The sequence below is a fragment of the Cygnus olor genome, chromosome 1, assembly GCF_009769625.2.
Source record: "Cygnus olor isolate bCygOlo1 chromosome 1, bCygOlo1.pri.v2, whole genome shotgun sequence".
In the NCBI taxonomy this organism is placed as follows: domain Eukaryota; kingdom Metazoa; phylum Chordata; class Aves; order Anseriformes; family Anatidae; genus Cygnus; species Cygnus olor.
In genome coordinates this window covers 142,204,962-142,219,391 of record NC_049169.1, presented here as the reverse complement: position 1 = coordinate 142,219,391, position 14,430 = coordinate 142,204,962, and the positions used below count along the sequence as shown (strand labels likewise).

At 36.4% G+C, this 14,430-nt stretch overlaps 1 long non-coding RNA gene across 1 annotated transcript in view; it reads right to left on the bottom strand.

Moving 5' to 3' along the window:
- The window catches only part of LOC121062832, a 68,293-nt gene extending 57,097 nt beyond the window's left edge, over nt 1–11,196 (bottom strand). Inside the window, exon 1 of the long non-coding RNA XR_005815710.1 lies at nt 10,358–11,196. This is a non-coding gene — a long non-coding RNA (uncharacterized LOC121062832). The remainder of the gene's footprint in view (nt 1–10,357) is intronic.
- Between the last annotated feature and the right edge of the window lie 3,234 nt (nt 11,197–14,430).

Genomic DNA, 14,430 nt, shown 5'->3' with positions numbered 1-14,430 from the left:
ATTAATATATAAAGAACTTTTGTAAGTCCTTTACTTATTTTGTGCTCTTAATTACAGAACAGAGATCCAAAGCACAAGACATGCACCTGTAGCTACATTTTAGACATTCAAATGAATAAATAATAAGATCTGACAGGGTCACAGAAAAGGTGGCCCAGCTGCAGGCAAATTTGTTGTTAATATTTAGGCTGCAAGTGACTGGGAGCCAGTTACCGGCAGTTTTAGCTTGGGCAGCAATATTTTCCGCATCTGAAAAGAGTAAGAGCTGTGTATACAAACTTTACTCCCTTTATTTACTCCCCATATAAAGTGTTTATTGCTTACTTACCATGACCCAAGTTCACAATTCATCTATGTTATTGCATACCTCAAAAACAATATTACTCACATCACATGATTAATGGGAAACATTAGAGGCATGATACACTGTTTTGAGCCACTTTGTTGTGGCAGTTGAGTAAGCTAAACTGAAACTTTTTTAAATTTTTTGTATTTCTTCTTTTCAATTACACAGCACCCAAGATCACAAAAGTATCATGTTATAATAAACACAAGTCTACACAAGCGACAACATCAGGAAGAGTTCATGATCAATATGGCACGGAAGTATAATTATGTCTTTGGTGTTGGGGAGGGTGGTCTTTGCAGGTCAGGGTTGAGGTCCTTGGCTGCATGGGAGAAGTTATTCACACTTTGGTAGTCACCTTATCTTGATTTAGGAATGTGAGAAAAATTAGTCATCTGGGGAAATAAAAAATATATTTTTCTCTCTTTTTACTTGTTTTTTTCACCCTTCAAGAAATATAGAGAAAGGAATAAAGGTGTAAGAAAGAACTAGAGCAGAACATTTATGGATGCCTTTGTCCCACTTTACATGTACATCTCCACGCAGAAATGTCAGGTTATACCTTGGAAACACACCCAAACACAGAGGGATGGTAGTCAAGCCAGTCAAGGCTCTTTCAGAAATAAAGATAACCCTGAGAAGGCAAACTTCCCAGAACTTTTTATCTCTGGATACTTTACTATCTGGTGGTTGCCTTCATCTGCCTCCTTCTGGACGCTCTTGAGTCAGAAAACATCAGCAAAAAGCCAGGGAGACAATCATCTTTGTGGGCCAGGTAACTTTGCAGGGGGCTGAGGGCCTCTGTGGCTAATCCATGTCCTGACTTGGGCCATCTACAAGTACTTTGACCATCCATACCTGCACCATGTAATGACAGTCAAGAGAGTCATCAGCAACAAATATTTAATACGCAGAGCCATATGGCTGAGTCACAATAGTGCTCAGTCCTTTCTGAGAGGAAAGGCTCATTACCTAGGGAAATGTAAGTACCGCCGTACTGCAGTCAGACCTTGTAGGACACTCACCAAAGGGAACACAGAGTTGTAGTGCACCTCTAACATTATATTGGAGATCTCTGCATTTTGTCTACAGCATTGAGTAGATATCTCTTAATCTGTGTTCATTGTCTTCCTAGTCCATTTTGGGATAAATGTTATCTATTGCTGTGTGTTTGCCAGAGTTGTTTATGAGTTTCTTGGCAGCAGTGGTAAAGGATGACAACCCATGGATGAGGAGTTTGTCTGGGGTCAGGGTCAAAAGTCTCCTGCCATGAGATAGAGCAAGGAAGAAGAGAGAGTAAGGTACAGAGAAGAGGAAAGGGAAGAATTAGTAAGCCCTAGAAATTTGAGTCTGCTGCTTCTACTGCCTTTGGTCAAACCCAGCTTGTCTCCACAGCAGTAGCCAGACTGATTCTCCTATCATCTGGCAATGGACCATCAACATAATAATACCACATATATTGAGTGGGGCATGATCATGATTGAAATCAAATATATTCAAGATCCATAATAGCGGAAGTGCAAAATCCTTTCCTCAGTTCCTGAAATGAGAAGGAAATATAAAAAACAGGTGGTATGGATTTGGTTTCAGCATAGTATGTAGTAAGTAAGGACATATCCCCTAACCTTTACCTGAGTCTCAGTTTGCAGCAAAACTATTATGTACAACTAAATTTGACACAGATATTTTGTGAGCTACAAATAAAAAAAAATAAACATGTGAAGTGATTAAGCTTGCTTATTGATAAATATAAATATAAATATATAAACATATAAATATATATAAATATATATATAATATAAATATATTGCCTATCAATACACCATGTGGTTCTGAAGACAACACCGATCATATTACTCAGAAGAAAAAGCCATGATAAAGTTAAAAAAAAAAAAAAAAAGGTACATATTTTGATACATAGCCATTCTACAGTGGTTTAAAAGTATGGAGCAATTTATTCAGCTTATTAAAGTAAGAATTTATAAAATACTATTGGTCTCCTTGTTTTGTGCATTTATTAAATACAAAACTTCACATATAAAAATGACTAGAACTTGATTTCTGGTCTAGTATACATATATATTTAAAAAAAAAAAAAAAAAAAAAAAAAAAAAAGATTTATTTCTGAGGAGACAATGAGTCTCCAGACCCAAAACTATCTCATACTGAGGTATTTTTTTTCTCCCTGGGGGAAGAGAAAAGCTATTGGAGCACACATAAAATTTAGGTGCTTTAAGAATTTCTCCAGGACTTCTGTTAGATTTGCCATCAGAAGAAGCAATAAAATGGGAATTTATGTTTTTTCCTTAACAAATCTTATGCTTTCTGAACTGGCGTTTTGTCATTGCAATTAGGGCTGTTTCTAGAAGTAGCAAACTGAAAAGTGGTGCCACAGTGTTTATTTTAGGTAGGAACATTTAAAAATATGGTGAATGTTGGGAAATAAAGTTCATATATGTTATTCACTTTTTTTTTTTTTTGTGACAGATTGCCTCTTCACAGAGTGGGTTATGGCTTGATCATGACTTACAGGAAGAGGTACTGATGCTCAGTAAAGATTGCAGGCATGTAGGAAATTCATTTATGGTTGTAATAAGATTTCAGGCTGTATCCATCCTAGGTGAGAATGTCTTTTTAAAATCTCCCCCAGAGAACTGGCAACAAAGGAGTCGAGCAATTAGGGCATGTGAATTTCCACTGTCCAGAAGTGCTGGATCACTTCTGCCGTATGATAACATTCCATACAACATCTTCAAATAGTTTTCATAGGGTTAATCTCATCCTCACCTGCAGCTTTTGCACGGAGCCTTCATATTTCCAGTGATATTATGGATACTTGTAGGACTTAGCTGGATTCACTCTATTAGTGAGTTTCCAGTTATGACAGTCTTCAAAGAAGTTGGATACAGGAAATATTTTGGGGGTACCCAAGGTACATGTTGCAAATCCTGAAGCAGAGGCTTTTGGACTCAGCTGGAGTCAGGGGAGGTTTATAGTAGGAAAAGGTTCTGAACTGGGCTTACATGGCAAGGTGGTTTTGAGTGGATGAAGAGGGGGACTGCAGGTGTGGCCTCTGTGAGAAGAGTCCAGAAGCTGTCCCATGTTGGATGAGAGCCTAAAAGTGACCCACCATAGGCCAAGACTAAGCCACAGCAATGCTGGTTGAACCTCTGAGACAGCAGATTTAAGAAAATGAAAAACTGCACAACAGCAGCTGGGAGAGAGGAGTGAGAACATGTGAGAGAAGCAGCCCTGCAGGCACCAAGGTCAGTGCAGCAGGAGGGCAGGAGGTGCTCCAGGCACGCAGCAGCAGTTCCCCTGCGGCCTGTGGAGAGGCCCCTAGTGGAGCAGGCTGTCCCCCTGCAGCCCATGGGTTCCACATGGAGCAGATCTCCACGCTGCAGCCCGTGGAGGAGCCCCCGGTGGACCAGGTGCATGTGGCCTGGAGGAGGCTGCGGCCCATGGAGAGCCCCCGCAGGAACAGGCCTCGGGCCAGAGCTGCAGCCCGTGGAGAGGAGCCCATGCAGGAGCAGGGGGTCTGGGGGGAGCTGCCGCCCGTGGGGGACCCGTGCTGGAGCAGTTTGCTCCTGGGGGATGGACTCCGTGGTACGGAGCCATGTGGGAGCAGTTCTTGAAGAGCTGCTGCCTGTGGGCAGTACCCGCAGGCTCAGTTTGGGAAGGACGGCATCCCATGGGAGGGACCCCATGCTGGAGAAAAGGAAGAGAGTAAAGATGAAGGAGCAGCAGTGATGAAGCATTATGGACTGATCACAACTCCCATTCCCCATTTGCCTGCATTACTGAGGGTTAGAAGGTAGAAGAGGGTGGATGAAAGGGGAAGGTGTTCTTAGTTTGCTTTTAGTTTTCTCTGTTCTGGTCTGTTGTTAGCAGTAGACAATAAATTACATTAATCTCCCTGCGATCTCCCTGTCCACAAGGACAGGTTCAACCCTTGAGCCCTTTTTAATCATATTTCCTCCCCCCACTTCCTTTGGTGAGAGGGAGTGAGAGATCAGTGTAGTAGAGTTCAGCTAGCCATCAATGTGAAACCAGCACGTGTTCTTCACTGAGAGTGTGGTCTCACTGGATCAGGCTCCCCAGAGAAGTGGTCATGGCACCAAGCCTGTCAGAGTTCAAGAAGCATTTCAACAATTCTCTCAGACATCTGGTTTGATTTTTGGGTGGTCTTCTGTGAAGTCAGGAATTGGACTCAATGATCTTTGTGGGTCCCTTACAAATTGGGATATTCTATGATTCTATGAGTTCTAGAATCATAGGTTCTAGAATCTAGAAACATTCTATTATAGAATCAGAAATTCTTTCATTGTATGAGTTGATACCTGGCCATATGCTGGCTACACAGAGCAATGACTTCCAAAAGGGCCAGGCAATGTTCCTGCCTGAGAGGCAGGTAGCTATCTAGTAATAACTGGGGAATGCAAAGTATAGCTCAAGTTCTGCCTCTTTTAGCTTCTCTATCGTTGCAGTGAAGATCCAGAGAACAAAGGTTAGTACCCTGAACCCTTTTATAGGGCAGTCTAACAGTTAAGCATTTACTCAGAAAGTGGAAAGCCTGGACTCATTTTCAAAATGAAGATACTTGAACTCACACTTGGCCTAACTGAGCACAACTAAATAGGAGCTTTTCTTTCTTGTCCTTCAGCTGAAACAGGGAGATGATTCTGATTCTATTTATTCATTTTGAGATCTCTGTTTTTGTTTTTGTTTGTGGTTTTTTTCTTTGTTTTTGTTGTTTTCCTTGTTCTGTAGCACCGTCAAGGAAATGTCTGCAATGTACCATGGAGACAAAGAAGAAAAGGAAGAGATTCATTCCCATTAGAGATGACAGAACATCTAGACAGAGTTTTGCAAGATCTGTGTAAGGTAAGAGATCTGGGGACAGCTCTAGAGTTCTTTATCCTATGTTTTGAGCTCAAAAGTCATAAGCATGTAAACACAACTGGAAGCTCAAAATCCTTCCAGATGAGGAAGAATTGGAAGTGAGGTCTTCTTTTCACTGGTAAATATCCAAAGAGACTGTCATCCTTTTGGGGGGAGGTTCTCTATTCTCCACGTTTTAGTCAGGGAATGAAGGAAATATTTCAGCTCAGCTTTAAGACACAGTGGAAAACAAACAATCAGATATACCTTGCTTTCAAATAGGAACACCCCTGAACATGAATAGCGATATTCCCTGTCATGCAGGGAATGTTGTAGTCCGAAATATACAGTTAATATAAATTCCTGAAATAATGTACAACTCTGAAAATGTTTTGTGAAAAACTTTCTTGGGGTTAGGATCCATACTATACCTAAAAACTTTTTTAAACCCAAAGTAGAGCATCTAAATCTGATTTTTAATTTAGAATGATATGCTGTGATCCTTTGAGGAGGAAGAGAAAACATATTTTTAAGGCATTATGACTAATTGCAAAGATCCACCTGTGACTCAGTGAGTCCCCAAGCTGGGAAATTTTGGAGTCTGGGAGAATATTCTAGGGAAGAAGCAATATGTGCTTTCTCTGCTTTTATATTTCACCCCCTACGGCCATATTGACATTCCTGAGAAAAGGTAGGTCTGTTGTCAGGCAGAAAGTATGCACAGAAGACCATCTACATTATGACCAGCATGCATGTAGTGCATTTAAATAGTAGAGATGGAAAGTAATAAATTTTTTGAGTTGCATATGATGTTGTGTTTTATTTCTGGCTCTCAGGAATCAGCTATTTACATGCCCAGTTTGTACACTGATCACTTTGTTTTGCTATGAACAGGCAATGCTGTGGGGTTTTCATGATTTTGATATAAATGGCTGAGAATGGGTGAACATCTTTTCTGTGATAATACTGGTGCTTTGAAAATCATTCCTTTCAACACTGATGCATCAACTTTTGTTTCAGGAAAATGGGGAATTAAATACAGAGTACTCTGCTGAGGAAATTGTTAATTCTCTAATATTTCTACAGTGCTTCAGAAATTGAATTGAGCTATACTTGATATTAGGTAATCTCATGAACGTAGGGAAGTATTGTAAGATACTTGATACTTCACACGTCATCATGTAAAGTCATTGCTTTACTCCAAAGTTGATTATAAAGAAAAGAAAAAAAAAAAAAGACACTTCAAAATGAAGAAAATTTTCTTCGTATCAGTCAGTAATATTTCACTTGTTATGAACAAGCAAAACTCCTCAGATTTCTTGCAGTCAATTCAGTATGAAACCATATGCAATACAGTTGTAGGGAAAAATCTCTTAAAGGAAAACAATCACAAATCTGGTTTATGTCCTCTAATGATCCAAATGTAAAATTAGCATAATATGCATCAATTAACTGGCTGAGAGAAAACAAAGTATTTCTGCTTCAAAATGGATCAAAATAGTTCTGCTAGTTCTGCATACATAGAAAAAAAATCTTTAAATTTATGTATGTCTTTTTAGCTTCTTAACTTAGTAGTATATGAAAACGCCACAATACTTCATGAAAACCTATTCTTCTCATATATGTCGCCTTGTCTGTAATCTGAGAAAACCTATATTCTAATATAGAGGTTATGCTCTGAAAGCCATAGTGTACATTGCTTGACACATGCCAGTGCAGGAAAACTAAAAATTCTTTTTCTTTTGAAGTTATCGGATCATCAGAAAGCAAGTATATGCTGCTTACAATATAATAGACACTGGGTGTATTTTTATTTTTTTTTCTGAAGTATACATATGACAAGTTTCGTCTTTGAGGCACTTTGTCAGGTTTATGTTTTAGGGTTGTTGTTTGGTTGGTTGGTTTCTTGTTTTTTTTGTTTGTTTGGTTGGTTGGTTAGTTTGTTAGTTTGGTTTGGTTGTTTTTGTTGTTTTCCTCACCATTCTGAATGGACTTAGCATTCAGGCTTTCATAAAACACCTGAAAACATTCAGAGGAGAACCTACATAGCAACCTATGGAATGTTTCATGGAGTTTCCAGGATTGGTGTGGAGCAATAGACTTTCAAAACTGATCAGCCATACTCTTTTACAGAGAAAAAAAAAAAAAAAAAAAAGCATGTATACAGTTTGAAGTTTTTCAGAATGATATGCATTAAAGATGTCTGCTTTTTATGGGCCATTACAAAATATAATTTTACCTGTTTGATTCAGAATCAAAAGAGAAGTGTATCTGAACAAGCATTTCTTTTATAGCATGACATTTATGTATGCCAAGTGTTACAGTTTCAAAGAAATTTTATATGAACACAACTTTGCATCTTTATTAAGAATTTGTCTGGGATTTTTTAAATTGCAGCACACTAGTTTTGATCTTTGCATCCACCTCAGCAGGTTTCTGTATAGTCCAACTGAAAATGCTTTCAGCAATGATTTGTCTTTTTTTTTTTTTCTAAATGAAACTGAATTTTTATGTAAATTAGTGACACGATGATTCTTTGAAAATTTTGTGTCCACAAAACATTTTTTTTGAATCTTTATGCAATTTCTCATCTGATCAAAGAGATTTCCATAGACAGGAAAATTTTATAAATAAAACAAACAAGCGTATTTCAAACTTTAAGTAGTTTGGTAGATATGCAGGTAGAATCTAAATTAGTACATTGTCTAGGGTAGTCTACATTGACCTATTTAACATTAAAGCAGAGCTGTAAGAGAGTAATAATGAACTACAACTACTTTCTCTGCATCAAATTCCACACAAATAGTTTAAAATGTATTTGTTTGGTGTTGGCAAAGGACACAATGCAAAATATTTGACTTGTAAAATGTATAAAGTTAAAAATAATAAAATGATAAAGTCTGAAACCCTGAAGAAGCTCAGCATTTTCACAGTTTCAAGCTAGATATTTTGAATGTCGAGCAATCAAAAAGGGACTCTCTGGAATAAGCATTAGCAATTGCAAATCTGTTTGTATGTACCTCATGGGCATTACAATTCCTGAGGCATCTTCTTAAACAAGAAGGGCTTGGCTAAACATTTTGAAGCTCAGTCTTACCATTCTCCTTTTTCTAGACTGTATGCCCAGATTTTTCTCTGTGACATATATATTTAGTTAGAGCACGTGATATACACTGGCTTGTGATCATCTGCCTAACTAGCAAATACTACTCACATGTAGAAGAGGGTTTATTCACTCTTTTACCAAACCTGCCTCAGGAAGCACAGAAGGTACTGTTAAAATTGACTGGATATTTTTCATAGACAAAAGACTTGCAGAGTTAGAGGAAAATAAAATGCAGTCTCTCATCTTAAAATCTTCTAGGATAATCAGAAACAGATAAAGATAGCAGCTCAAGTATAGTTTTAAGGAGAGGTGGGACTTTTGAATGACTTTGATCAAGAAAGGAGGGGAAAAAAAAAAAAAAAACAAACAAATAAACGAAAAAAAAACAATTGGGAGTGGTTTATCAGTACCAGACTGTGCAACAGAAGCACAGCTTAGGAAGACAGTAAAGTGGAGACACATTAATCACTTGGAAGGACAAAAAGAGTGCACCTATTTTTTATACCACGTGCTAGAACCAGAATGTTTAGAAACTAAAACCCACTTGAATTTATCTTCCTTTGGTTTAAAAGAGACCATAAAAGAGTGAATATAAAGAAAAAGAATGTTCAGTTTTCCATTCTAACATTTATAAGCTTTAAAGCAGCTATGTTTCTGCATGTTGCATTCAGTCTTTTCTCAATCAGGACAAGGGAAATCATCTACCAGCTTATATTGTCAAATTCTTCTTTGGTAACAGCTACCATTAAAAGTCCTGTCAGTTTGTTGTTTTGGTTTCTTCAGTCCTTCACTAATTCTTTTATTAGTAACAAGGAATATAATGGAAATGATAAACAAATTTCTCCATAGGACGATGTCCTTAAAGTCAACAGTTATGTTGGTGAGTTAAAAGTGGGTTAAAATTAAGAGTTCAGGCACAGTCTACTTGTATTTTAATGAGGTGATTTGTGTAGACCTGTCATTGAGTGTTAACATTTACAAATGTAATTAATTCAGTCATATAAAACAAATATTAGATAGTTATATTTTAATGAATTTAAACCTATGTATAAATGCCAGCAGAAAGTTCCAATCATACTTAGCCAGGAATATGCATTAATCTTGCTTAGTTTTGCTCTGTATGGTGCACTATACAAGATCTTCTGGCAAAATTAAAAATAAGTGCCTACATTTGACCTCTGACTCATACAGTGTGGAAACATACAATATTTAGGTTTTAATTGTGCTATTTTTCAGCTGCACCAAATCGGACCATCTGTCCAAAGTCTAAACTAGGTTTGTTTTTCTACATATATTGAAATGCATTTTTTAAAATTATGTTTTATTATTTTACCAAGCAAAAAGTTCAGAAATATTTGCATATATCCAAACAGGAATAGCCTAGCATACAATTAGCAATAAAATATGCATTGTATAGGAAAAATCAATATTGATCTGCAAAATACCATGCCAATTTGTTCTCACAGTGAGCATCCTTTTCCTCGAACCAACTGATTTTCTTTGACAAAGGGAATGGGAAAGGAAAGTACTGGAATGAAATGTAAGTGAATGTAAGAAGAAGTGTATATACTGATGGAAAATACTTCAGGACAGATTTCCCTACAACTCCTCAGTTTTTGTGCTTCACTGAAAACAAAAAATAAAACAGATCCTGAAATCACATTTGAAATAACTAACTATCACAGATGGCATCGCTTATTTGTATATTCACTGAATAATGCTCACAGTATCATATATTTGCATTTTATTTTCAGTCAGAACTTGCCTCATGGTCATTTTTCTTCCAATACACAGGTCTCTTCTATATAGGGAGATGGTAGCAAGAGGTCTTAAATGGTGTTAAGATGTGACTGATGCTGTAAAATGATACCATTCCAGCATGTCTTCTGGGAACACACATTTTCAGAACAGATAATTTTGCAAGAAGACTGAATGCTAATCTGTCAATGACCTTCAATGTCAATGACTTTCAAGAGACAGGTGAAGAATGAACTTTGCCTCTCTGTTGTAATGGCAGCTCTTACCTTGAGGGTTTTGGCCTGCACAGCAGGAAGAGGTAGGTTCCTGTAACTCCTCCTCCTTACTCCTCTCCTCACTCAGAAATGTCTTGTCCCAGTCAAACAGTGGTGTAGTTGCACTGCCACATGTAAATGTAACAGATGTTCTTCACTTCCCTAAGGACAAATGCCAGCTTTAGAACATATCTGAAATTACTTTAGCAAAATACATGCCCCCCAAATTTTTTGAGTACCACCACTGCTCAGATTGTGCCGCTCTTTTTCTTCCTTATGTCAGCATCATTTCGCACTCCAGACACACTAATCCCAAAATATCTGCACAGGAGCTTAAGAATTTCTTATAACTCCACAAGACACAAATATGAAATGTAGATGTTTACAAATCCGACATCTGCATCTGTGTTAATCACCTTAGGCTTTATAATCAGTGAGTGCATAGGATAGGAATTTTTGGGGCATGGTTCATCTCCTCCTAAAGTAGAATTTTGTCAATTGATTGATGTCCTAAATATGCTTATCAGTCTCCAGAAGACCATGGGATGACTAGCTGACAGTATAGGTGTCTGAAGTTAGGTGAGATGAATCCCACCCACAGTGATGTACCAGATAAACAAATGCTATCTAAATATCCCATAACGCATCAAGTATATGACTGCTGTAGTTTTACATTAAGCATCCCCCCGAAGTGCTCTTTACTTTATGTGTAGTTGTCAAAATGAAGTCATGAAGACCAATAATGAACAGCTGGAAAAGTGTGTGTTACATAAAGGTGAAGAACATCTGGAGTGTTCTATGGAGGATTCAATAGAGATTTGATAGAGTTGAATGTCATTCAACCAGCTAGAATTGCTAACAGGATTAAAAAAAAAAAAAAAAATCAAAAGAATCTGCCAAATTTTAGCTTCTTTATTCGGTGGCTGAAAAAAATTGAAAAGTTAGTTATCTTTTGTTAAAGTTGCAATGACATCTGATATTTCAGTGACAATTGAATTTATGATATTAGCAATGCTAAAGACCTAATGCCTGAAATGATGCTGATAAAAATTTTGAATGAAATATACACTTAAAATAACATACTGAAAAGAATACTTAAAAAAAAAAAAAAAAAAAACATTTTCAGTACATACAAGAACATGTTCTGGAATAACCATTTGCAGGGATAGCATTGAAGGCACATTGTTTTATTGAAGGATATGTTTATGTTTTTGGGAGAAAACTGGTACAAACATTTAGTCAGTTTGAAGCACTCCAATGTTATGTGTGTATTTCCTATTTTCTTTATTTTTGCTTATGAATTAGGAATGAATATTGAATGGCAGCTAAAAATTCTTTATGACGTAAAACACTTGGGGTTGAAAGCCACCCTTTCCTAGAAAATACCTACTGTATGATATACATTTATTAAGTGTTCCTATTACATTAATACTTTTAGGTGAGCCAGTAGGGGTATTATGATATTGTAAAATTTTAATCCTAATAAATGTGCCTATAGTAATAAAATATATGTAAGTTATTACTTTTATGAGTTTCAAGTTGATTTATGTTAAGTTTCCCTTTGCTGAGTGGGATGTCTTGTTATACCTTAGAAATGTGTATACTGCACACTACTATATTTCTTTTCACTATTCTAAACATAATAAACAGTTTAATGTGTATGTAGAATTTTTAGAAAAATTGCTATTGAAATAGAAAGGCATACCAAATATTAAATGCATTTACATTTGAGAGTCCTGTGTTACACAGTTTTAACAGAATAGTTGTTCACTTTTAATTTCTCAATCCACTACATTTCAAATATTTCCAGATTATCAACAGACTATCAAAATTGTCTAGTGCATAATACAGATACAAAGAAAAATACATCTGAAATGATTTCTCTCTAAGACCATTTCATCTCACTGTCTGTTTACTATGATGCAGACTAATTATTTGTGACTGCTCTGTACACAGCATGAGACCACAGAGACCACATATAGATGGCTGATTAAGAAATAGTCTTTGGGTGATTTTAAGCATTATATCCAGTTAATTTTAAATGATGTGTACTTCTTTCATTAATTTTTGCTGGTGTCTGTTATATAGCTTTTTACAGCAAACCAATGGCTGTAGAATGGGAAGTCTGGCTGTCTTCTAGACTGTATTGTGTTGTTTTGGGTTTGCACAATTGCATATCATTACCTCTGGTAATAACTTATTTGCTGACTCCATTATTTTAATAAAAACCTAAAATAAAAATGTTAGAATAAGGGATTTATGAAAATCTCCCTTGGAAGACTTTCCTGATAGAACATGCAGTTTTTTGAGACGAGTTCTCAAAATAAATAAATAAATAAATAAATAATAAGAAGTCTAAACTATTCTAAATCTGAATCTAAACTGTTCTGTATCACAGGTTTTTTTTTCATAAATAACTTCAAAATAAAATCCACTGCCTGAAAGCACTTTAAAATATAGCTCCCATCCTTTCCTATGGACAAGGGTCTCTAGAAGACTACACCACCCTTCAGATAATATGAGAGAAGCTAGGCTGGAACTTCATAACTTGAGCTGGAAGTCTCATAACTTGAGGTCCTTGTAGAAGATAGGATATGTATAGAGTGGTTTCATTCGTAAGGAAAAGGATATAAGAACTTGTCAAGCTACATCTGCTGGGAGCTAGCATACGTCTCCCACCCACCTTGAAAATACACTTTAACTAATGTTGGAAAAAAAAGAAAGAAAAAAAAAAGAGGAAGAGAATTCATCTCATTGAAATTGCACATCTGGTATCTACAGGTATAGTGTTAACTAGGTGGCATGATTTCTGCCAGAGGGAGAAAATCACAGAGGAATTTATCGCATACCAAGATACCTGGGACAGGCAAGATAAATTGCATTCATAGAACACCAGTCTCTCTCCCTTTGTGTTCATATAAAGACATAACTCAGATGATTAACTCTAAGGATGCAAGTAATTTTCAGAAGACTGACGGTACTGGTCAGGAGAGCATGCCCTGTAACATTTGGACCAACTCAACAAATCAAAATGCAGGACTGCAATGTTGGAAATGGTAAGATGCTTCATGTAATTCAAAAGTATTAAAACTAAACATCTCACAATCTCTCACAATAATGTTCCCTAATGACTTGTAACAACAACAAAAAATAACTAGAATTCTGTGATTTTTCCTATTGGAATTATAATAATAATAATAATAATAATAATAATAATAATAATAATAATAATAATAATAATTAATTAATCTCTAGATATTATAACACTTTTAGTTTCTTCTTTAAGAAAATGTAGCTGAAATGGGAAAATTATCTCAGAAATTTGTTATCAATTTACTATGTACTTATTATCAGAAGAAAAAAATGGCTGGAGCTAATAAAGTTACCCATGAGTGAGTTTATTTTCTCTACTGTTAATCCACTCGCAATTTTACCTTTCTCATTGGGGGAAACAGGCTTCCATTGATGCTAATGTTCTTAATTTCCATATATTTATCCATAAGAGACTGCCTTTCCCAGCAAAGAGTTCAGAGCAGTATCCTTACATGCATGCTCTTTTGGTAAAGCCTATGTCTCTTCACAAGTCCCAAAGATTACATACTTTGATGCTGTTTCACAAATGGTCCCATCTCCTAGAATAAAAGTTTGCCACATTCTTGGGACATACCTGAGTCAGCAGCTGTTCTTTTCGGAGGAAATAACTACCTTTTTGTAAATGACAACCTGATGAAAACCCTTAAGACTTGGTTTTTCAGCAATGCCAAGGGCTCCTTGGTGGCAGTAGAAACACACTCGGGTACAAACTGCATGACTGGAAAATCAAATTTTGAATCTTACATAGATTTTTCCAGAGCATATTTTTTTCACAGCTTAACAGAACCACAGGTACCTACAACCTGATTATTTGCTGTGTGCTGCAGCTTTGTCAACTTCACTGGTCTAAAATAAGTCAATCTACCGTATCACTGAACTTAGAAAATATCTCTTGATTAGAGAAGGCTAAACAGTTTTGTATGCAATTTTCTTTTCTAGAGTAAAACCTTAATACTGTGTATCTTTAAATAGCATTGCTGTTGAACTGTCAC